Source organism: Heterodontus francisci, chromosome 28 (genome assembly GCF_036365525.1).
Source record: "Heterodontus francisci isolate sHetFra1 chromosome 28, sHetFra1.hap1, whole genome shotgun sequence".
In the NCBI taxonomy this organism is placed as follows: domain Eukaryota; kingdom Metazoa; phylum Chordata; class Chondrichthyes; order Heterodontiformes; family Heterodontidae; genus Heterodontus; species Heterodontus francisci.
The window spans coordinates 34,732,432-34,740,645 of NC_090398.1; positions in this window are offsets into that span (position 1 = coordinate 34,732,432).

Consider the following 8,214-nt stretch of genomic DNA (forward strand, 5'->3'; position numbering starts at 1 on the left):
TAGCTTTTCAAATTTATTTCTCTCAAGTGCCCATCCAATTTCATTGATAAATCATTGATCATCTCCACTTCCACTGTCCTGAGAGACAGCGAGTTTCAGCTCATTGACACTTGCTGTGAAGAAAATTCTCCCTCATATTTTCCACTCCCCCCTGCATCTCTTACACAAAATCTTAGATCTGTGGCCCCTAGTCCTCATAGCATCAACTAATGGGAACAGCATTTCTTTATCGATCTTATCCAAACCTGTCATAATCTTGGTAAAATTGCCGCTATGAGGAAAGATTGGTTCGTCTAGGGTTGTTTTCCTCAGAACCGAGGAGGCTGAGGGCTGACTAATTGAGGTGTATAAAATTATGAGGGGCCAAGATAGAGTAGACAGGAAGGACCTGTTTCCCCTCGCGGAGAGGTCACTTACCGAGGGCACAGATTTAAGGTGATTGATAGAAGAATTAGAGGGGACATGAAGAAAATATTGTCCAACCAGAGGGTGGTGGTGTCTGGAATTCACTGCCCGGATCAGTGGTGGAGGCAGAAACCCTCAACCCATTTAAAAGTTACCTGGACCTGCAGCTGAAATGCAGTAACCTGCAAGGAGCAGATGCTGGAAGGTGGGATTAGATTGGGTGGCTAGTTTTTTTTTCAGCTGGCGCAGACATGATGGGCTGAATGGCTTCCTTCTGTGCTGTAACTTTTCTATGGTTCTAAACCTCTATCGAGTCTCCACTGGACATAATCTTCCTTAGATACTGAGGTGGTGCCAGAGGACTGGAGAATTGCAAATGTTACACCCTTGTTCAAGAAAGGGTGTCAGGATGAGCCCAGCAATTACAGGCCAGTCAGTTTAATGTCGGTGGCGTAAAGGCTTTTGGAAATGATTTATTTTATTTGTTTGGAGGATGTGGGCTGACTAGGTCAACATTTATTGCCTGTCCCTAATCGCCCTGAGTGGCTTGCTGGGACATTTCAGAGGGCAAATTGTGCTGAACTTATTGCTGGAGTTTTTTGATGAGGAAACAGTGCGTTGATGAGGATAATGTGGTTCATGTGAAGTACATGGACCTCTAAAAGGCATTTGATAAAGAGCCACATAACAGGCTTGTCGGCAAAGTTAGAGCCCATGGAATAAGAGGGAGAGTAGCAGCATGGGTCTGAAATTGGCTGAGTATTGGTTTCTCAGACTGGAGGAAGGTATACAGTGGGGTTCCCGAGGGATTTTTGTTAGGATCACTACTTTTTCTGATATCTATCAATGACCTTGACTTGGGAGTACAGGGCACAATTTCAAAATTTGCGGATGACACAAAACTTGGAAGTATTGTGTACTGTGAGGAGGATAGTGATAAACTTCACAAGGACATTGACAGGACAGTGGAATGTGTGGACAAGTGGAAGATGAAACTTAATACAGAGAAGTGTGAAGTGATACATTTTGGTAGGAAGGACGAGGAGAGGCAATATAAAATAAAGGGTATATTTCTAAATAGGGTGCAGGAGCAGAGGGACCTGGGGGTATATGTGCACAAATGATTGAAGGTGGCAGGATAGGTTGAGAAAGCTGTTCAAAAGCAGCGCAGTGGTTAGCACTGCAGCCTCACAGCTCCAGCGACCCGGGTTCAATTCTGGGTACAGCCTGTGTGGAGTTTGCAAGTTCCCCCTGTGTTTGCGTGGGTTTCCTCCGGGTGCTCCGGTTTCCTCCCACAACCAAAAGACTTGCAGGTTGACAGGTAAATTGACCATTATAAATTGCCCCGAGTATAGATAGGTGGTAGGGGAATATAGGGACAGGTAAGGATGTGGTAGGAATATGGGATTAGTGTAGGATTAGTATAAAGGGGTGGTTAATGGTCGGCACAGACTTGGTGGGCTGAAGGGCCTGTTTCAGTGCTGTATCCCTAAATCTAAATCTGACAGGTACATGGACTTTATAAGTAGAGATATTGAGTACAAAAGCAAGGAAGGAAGTTATGGTAATCCAGTATAAAACACTGGTTTGGCCTCAACTCGAATATTATGTCCAGTTCTGGGAACCACACTTCAGGAAAGATGAGTAGAGATTAGAGAGGGTGCAGAGAACATTCACGAGAATGGTTCCAGGGATGAGGAACGTCAGTTACATGGATAGATTGGAGAAGCTGGGTATGTTCTTCTGGAGAAGAGGAGATTTGATAGAGGTGTTCAAAATCACGAGGCGTCCGGACAGAGTAAATGGGGAGAAACTGTTCCTGTTAACAGAAGGATTGGGGTGGCGCAGTGGTTAGCACTGCAGCCTCACAGCTCCAGCGACCTGGGTTCAGTTCTGGGTACTGCCTGTGTCAAGTTTGCAAGTTCTCCCTGTGACCACGTGAATTTTCGCCGGGTTCTCCGGTTTCCTCCCAAAGACTGGCAGGTTGATAGGTAAATTGGCCATTATAAATTGACCTTCGTATAGATAGGTGGTAGGGGAATTGAGGGAAGATGGGGATGTGGTAGGAATAAGCGATTAATGTAGGATTGGTATAAATGGGTGGTTGATGGTTGGCACAGACTCGGTGGGGCGAAGGGCCTGTTTCAGTGCTGTATCTCTAAATAAAATAAAATAATAAAAATAAAGAAAGGATCAAGAACCAGAAGGAACTGATTTAAACTGATTGGCAAAAGAAGCAACGGTGACATGAGGAAAAACTTTACTATGCAGTGAGTGGTTAGGATCTGGAATGCACTCGCTGAGAGTATGGTGGAGGCAGATTCAGTCATGGCTTTCAAAAGAAACAATTATCTGAAGAGAAAAATATTGTCGAGGAAAAGGCAGGGGACGAGGTGAGTTGCTCTTGCAGAGAGCTGGCACGGACACAATAGGCCAAACGTTCTTCTGTGCTGTAACCATTCTAATTTTCTTGATCACACCCAGATACATATTGTGTATGTGGGGAGATATATTCATAAAGTAGCAGAATTCAATATCAACACTTTGCACATCCAAAATATTAAACACAGATCTGTGAATAAAAATGCTGTAATTCTACCAGACCGTGTAAAGCCAATTGGTGGATCATTTAATACAGTAATGATCACCTACTCCAAAATTCCCTGCAGAATATTTACTGCCTCAGAAATAAGGCTGTTTTTGACCTGCACAACATGAATAACTCTAAGGAATGGGCACTTTTAAAAATTCTTTGATGGGATGAAGGCATCGCAAGCAAAGCCAGCATTTGTTGCCCATCCCAAAATGCCCTTGACAACTGAATGGCTCGCTGGGCCATTTCAGATGGCAGTTAAGAGTCAACAAAATTGCTGTGGGTCTGGAGTTACATGTAGGCCAGACCAGGTAAAGATGGCAGATTTTCTTCCCTTAAGGGCATTCGTGAACCAGATGGGGTTTTTTTTACGACAATCGGTGATAGTTTCATGGCACCATTACAGATTCAGTTGAAGATTTTTATTAGTTCATTGAATTTTACTTCCACTAGCTGTTGTATAGTTCAGTGACATTATCATTACACCACCATCTACCCCACTTCTAGTGCAGAGTCTTGGTGATGGGCGTCCATCTGGAACAGGGCGATGGAGCTCAGCGAGACTGACTGGGCAGCTGTCTGGGTCATACCTGATGTGGAGGGTTGATCGTAACACTCGGGAAATGCTCAATCCCAGAGCTGACAGCTGTTATACTGATGGGAGGAGGGACTGATATCCTGTTTCACTAGGCAACATTCTCTTTTTTTTAGTATTTCTGTCCAACCCTCATGTTAATATTAACTTTATTACAGAGAATCAGAATCTGGGAACGCCTGTCACCACCATGGCTGAAGGTCCAAATAGGGGAGAAGATCCAACATCTTCAAGAAGAATGAGAATGGATACAGGGAGGTTCACAAAATACTTTAAAATATCATCTCTGACCTGATCTTGTGCAAGAACTTGCAGCTCTCACAGCAAGAGAGAACAGAATGGGCTGAGTAAAAAGAGGGAAGTGAGTGACTATCTAGAGGGACATCGCAGTCATAGGTGGAGGGAGCCCCTGAGTACTGGAACTGTTTAGCAGATACATGCTATTGGGGACTGAAAGGTGGATAGAGATAGTTGCCTGGAGAAGGATCCTCCTGTGCAACAGTATGACACCAGGGCGCAAGAGGTCACCATGAGTGGGTAGGGGTGAGAGGCAGGTGGAGCAGAGGAACAGGAGAGTGTAGTGGTGGGAGATTCTATAGTCAGGAGGATTTTTTAAAGTTGCTTTACAGGATGTGGGCATCGCTGACCAGGCCAGCATTTATTGCCCATCCCTAATTGCCCTTGAGAAGGTGGTGGTGAGCTGCCTTCTTGAACCGCTGCAGTCCATGTGGGGTAGGAACACCCACAATGCTGTAAAGAAGGGAGTTCCAGGATTTTGAACCAGTGACAGTGGAGGAATGGCGATATAGTTCCAGGTCAGGATGGTTTGTGACTTGGATGGGAATTTGCAGGTGGTCGTGTTCCCAAGCATCTGCTGCCCTTGTCCTTCTTGGTGGTAGAGGTCGCGGGTATGGAAGGTGCTGTCCTAGGAGCATTGGTGAGTTGCTGTAGTGCATCTTGTAGATGGTACACACTGTTGCCAACACTGTGTGTTGGTGGTGGAGGGGTGCCAGTCAAGCAGGCTGCTCTGTCCTGGATAGGGTTGAGTTTCTTGAGTGTTGTTGGAGCTGCACCCATCCAGGCAAGTGGAGAGTATTCCATCACACTCCTGATTTGTTCCTTGTAGATGGTGGACAGGCTTTGGGAAGTCGGGAGGTGAGTTACTAACCAAAGGATTCCCAGCCTCTGACCTGCTCTTGTAGCCAGAATGTTTATGTGGCTGCTGCAGTTCGGTTTCTGGTCAATGATAACTCCCAGGATGTTTATAGTGGGGGATTCAGCGATGGTAATGCCGTTGAATGTCAAGAGGGGTGGTTAGATTCTCGCTTTTTTGAGATAGTCATTGCCTGGCATTTGTGTGGTGTGAATGTTACTTGCCACTTATCAGCCCAAGCCTGGATGTTGTCCAGATCTTGCTGTATTTCTACAGACTGCTTCAGTATCTGAGGAGTGACGAATGGTGCTGAACAATTTGCAATCATCAGCGATCATCCCCACTTCTAATCTTATGATTTGACGGAAGGTCATTGATGAAGCAGCTGAAGATGGTTGGGCCTAGGACACTACCCTGAGGAACTCCTGCACTGGTGTCCTGGAGCTCAGATGATTGACCTCCAACAACCATAACCATCTTCCTTTGCGCTAGGTATGACTCCAACCAGCAGAGAGTTTTCCCCCTGATTCCGATTGACTCCAGTTTTGCTGGGGCTCCTTGATGCCAAACGACCTTCTATGCTGCCTTGATGTCTGGGGCAGTAATTCTCAGCGCACGTCTTCAGTTGAGCTCTTTTGTCCATATTTGAACCCAAGCTGAAATGAGGACAGGAGCTGAGTGGCCCTGGCAGAACCTAAGTTGAGCATCACAGAGCAGGTTATTACTAAGCAAGAGCCGCTTGATAGCATTGTCAACCGCACCTTCCATGACTTTACTGATGATCGCGAAGAGACTGATGAGGCAATAATTGGCCGGGTTGGATTTGTCTTGCTTTTGATGTAGAGGAAATACCTGGGCAATTTTCCACATTGCCGGGTAAATGCCAGTGTTGTAGCTGTACTGAAACAGCTTGGCTCAGGGCGTGGCAAGTTCTGGAGCACAGGTCTTCAGTACTATTGCCTGAGTGCTGTCAGGCCCATAGCCTTTGATGTATCCAGTGCCTTCAGTCGTTTCTTGATATCACACAGAGTGAATCAAATTGGCTGAAGACTGTCATCTGTGATGCTGGGGACTTCAGGAGGAGGCCGAGATGGATCATCCACTTGGCACTTCTGGCTGAAGATTGCAAATGCTTCAGCCTTATCTTTTGCACTCTTGTGCTGGGCTCCCTCATCATTGAGGATGAGGATATTTGTGGAGCCACCTCCTCCAGTTAGCTGTTTAATGTCCATCAGCATTCACGGCTGGATGTGGCAGGACTGCAGAGCTTAGATCTGATCTGTTGGTTATGGGATCGCTGAGCTCTGACTATCGCATGCTGCTTACGCTGCTTGGCATGCAAGTAGTCCTGTGTTGTAGCTTCCCTTGGTTGACACCTCATTTTGAGGTCTGCTTAGTGCTGCTCCTGGCATGCCCTCCTGCACTCTTCATTGAACCAGACTTGATCTCCTGGCTTGATGGTAATGGTAGAGTGGGGAATATGCCGGGCCATAAGGTTGCAGATTGTGGTTGAGTACAATTCTGCTGCTGCTGATGGCCCACAGCGCCTCATGGATCCCCAGTTTTGTGTTGCTAGATTTGTTAGAAATTTATCCCATTTCGCACGGTGATAGTGCCACAGAATGCGATGGCGGGTATCCTCAATGTGAAGACAGGACTTTGTCTCCACAAGGACTGTGCTGTGGTTACTCCTACCAATAGATGCATCTGCAACAGGTAGATTGGTGAGGACAAAGTCAAATATGTTTTTCCCTCTTGTTGGTTCTCTCACCACCAGCCACAGACCCAGTCTAGCAGATATGTTCTTTAGGACTCGGTCAGTAGTGGTGCTACTGAACCACTCTTGGTGATGGACATTGAAGTCCCCCACCCAGAGTACATTCTGTACCCTTGCCACCCTCATTGGTTCCTCCAGGTGCTGTTCAGCATGGAAGAGTCCGGATTCATCAGCTGAGGGAGGGCGGTAGGTGGTAATCAGCAGGAGGTTTTCTTGCCCATGTTTGACCTGACGCCATGAGACTTCATGGGGTCTGAAGTCGATGTTGAGGACGCCCAGAGCAACTCCCTCCCTACTGTATACCACTGTGCCGCTACCTCTGCTGGGTCTGTCCTGCCGATAGGAGAGGACAGACTCGGTGATGGTGGTGTCTGGGACAGTATCTGTAAGGTATGATTCCATGAATTTGACTGTGTCAGGCTATTGCTTGACTAGTCTGTGGGACAGCTCTTCCAACTTTGGCATTAGCCCCCAGATGTTAGTAAGGAAGACTTTTCAGGGTTGGATTTGCCCTTGTTGGTTCCGGCACCGAGGTTTATTCCGGGTGGTCAGTCCAGTTTCATTCTTTATTGACTTTGCAGCAGTTAGATACAACAGAGTGGCTTGCTGTGGGTCTGGAGTCACATGTAGGCCAGACCAGGTAAGGACAGCAAATTTCCTTCCCTAAATGGCATTAATGAACCAGATGGTTTTTATGACAATAAATGATATTTTCATGGCCGTCATTAGACTAGCTTTTCATTCCAGATTTATTATTTGAATTTAAATTCCACCTTCTGCCGTGATGGGATTCGAACCCATGTCCCCAAAGCAGTACCCTGGGTCTCTGGGTTATTCGTCCACTGACAATACCACTACGCCATCGCCTTCCGCAATATAATTACCTTTGATGTTCTGCTTCTTCATTTGGTGACTAGCTCCTCATACTAACTCTGCAGAACCTCCTTCCTTGTCCTGCCTGTATCATTGGTACCTACATATGTTAATCTGAGTTCTTTTTGCCTTCAGTCTGGTTCAGTAAATATACCGAGTCGGATGTGTAGGTAAAATCAATTACTTTATTTGCACAGTCGCCAGCGGACTTACTCTGAGAACAGCGGCACTGACTCCACCAGAGTCTGTCGGGTCCCCCCCAGAGTAAGTGAAGTTTGTGATACAGGTACTACTGTTTATACATTAAGATTCATGCTACACCTCCTTGTTTAACCAATCAGTGCAGTACAATTCAACTTCACCCACGTGGTGACATGCAGTACATCTGTTACTGAGGTTACAATACACTCCATTCTCAATACATACTTGTTACTAATAAAATATTGTTTTGTACCAGCAAGATAAAACAAAGTGGATAAGCAAGCTAATTAACAAGAGCATAGGAATCATCAATAACCATGCTGGTCTCACTCCCTACATAGATCATGAGTCCGTCTCGACCTTGTGACAAGTAATTGCGGCGCATCCTGCTATCTCTATTAGGTGTACATTCCTGAGTGTTTCATGCCGTCTGCAGCAACATCAAGTAGTGGCAGTTCACGAAGATAAGAGGGGCCCAGCACTTCTTATCACTCACACAGGGATGGACATCCTTTGATTCATATGAGTCCATCTACTTCAAACCACAGGGAGTCATACACTCAGGCCATAAAGAACAGATGTCCTTGCAATTACCAGTGTCGGCTAGTCTTTACTGT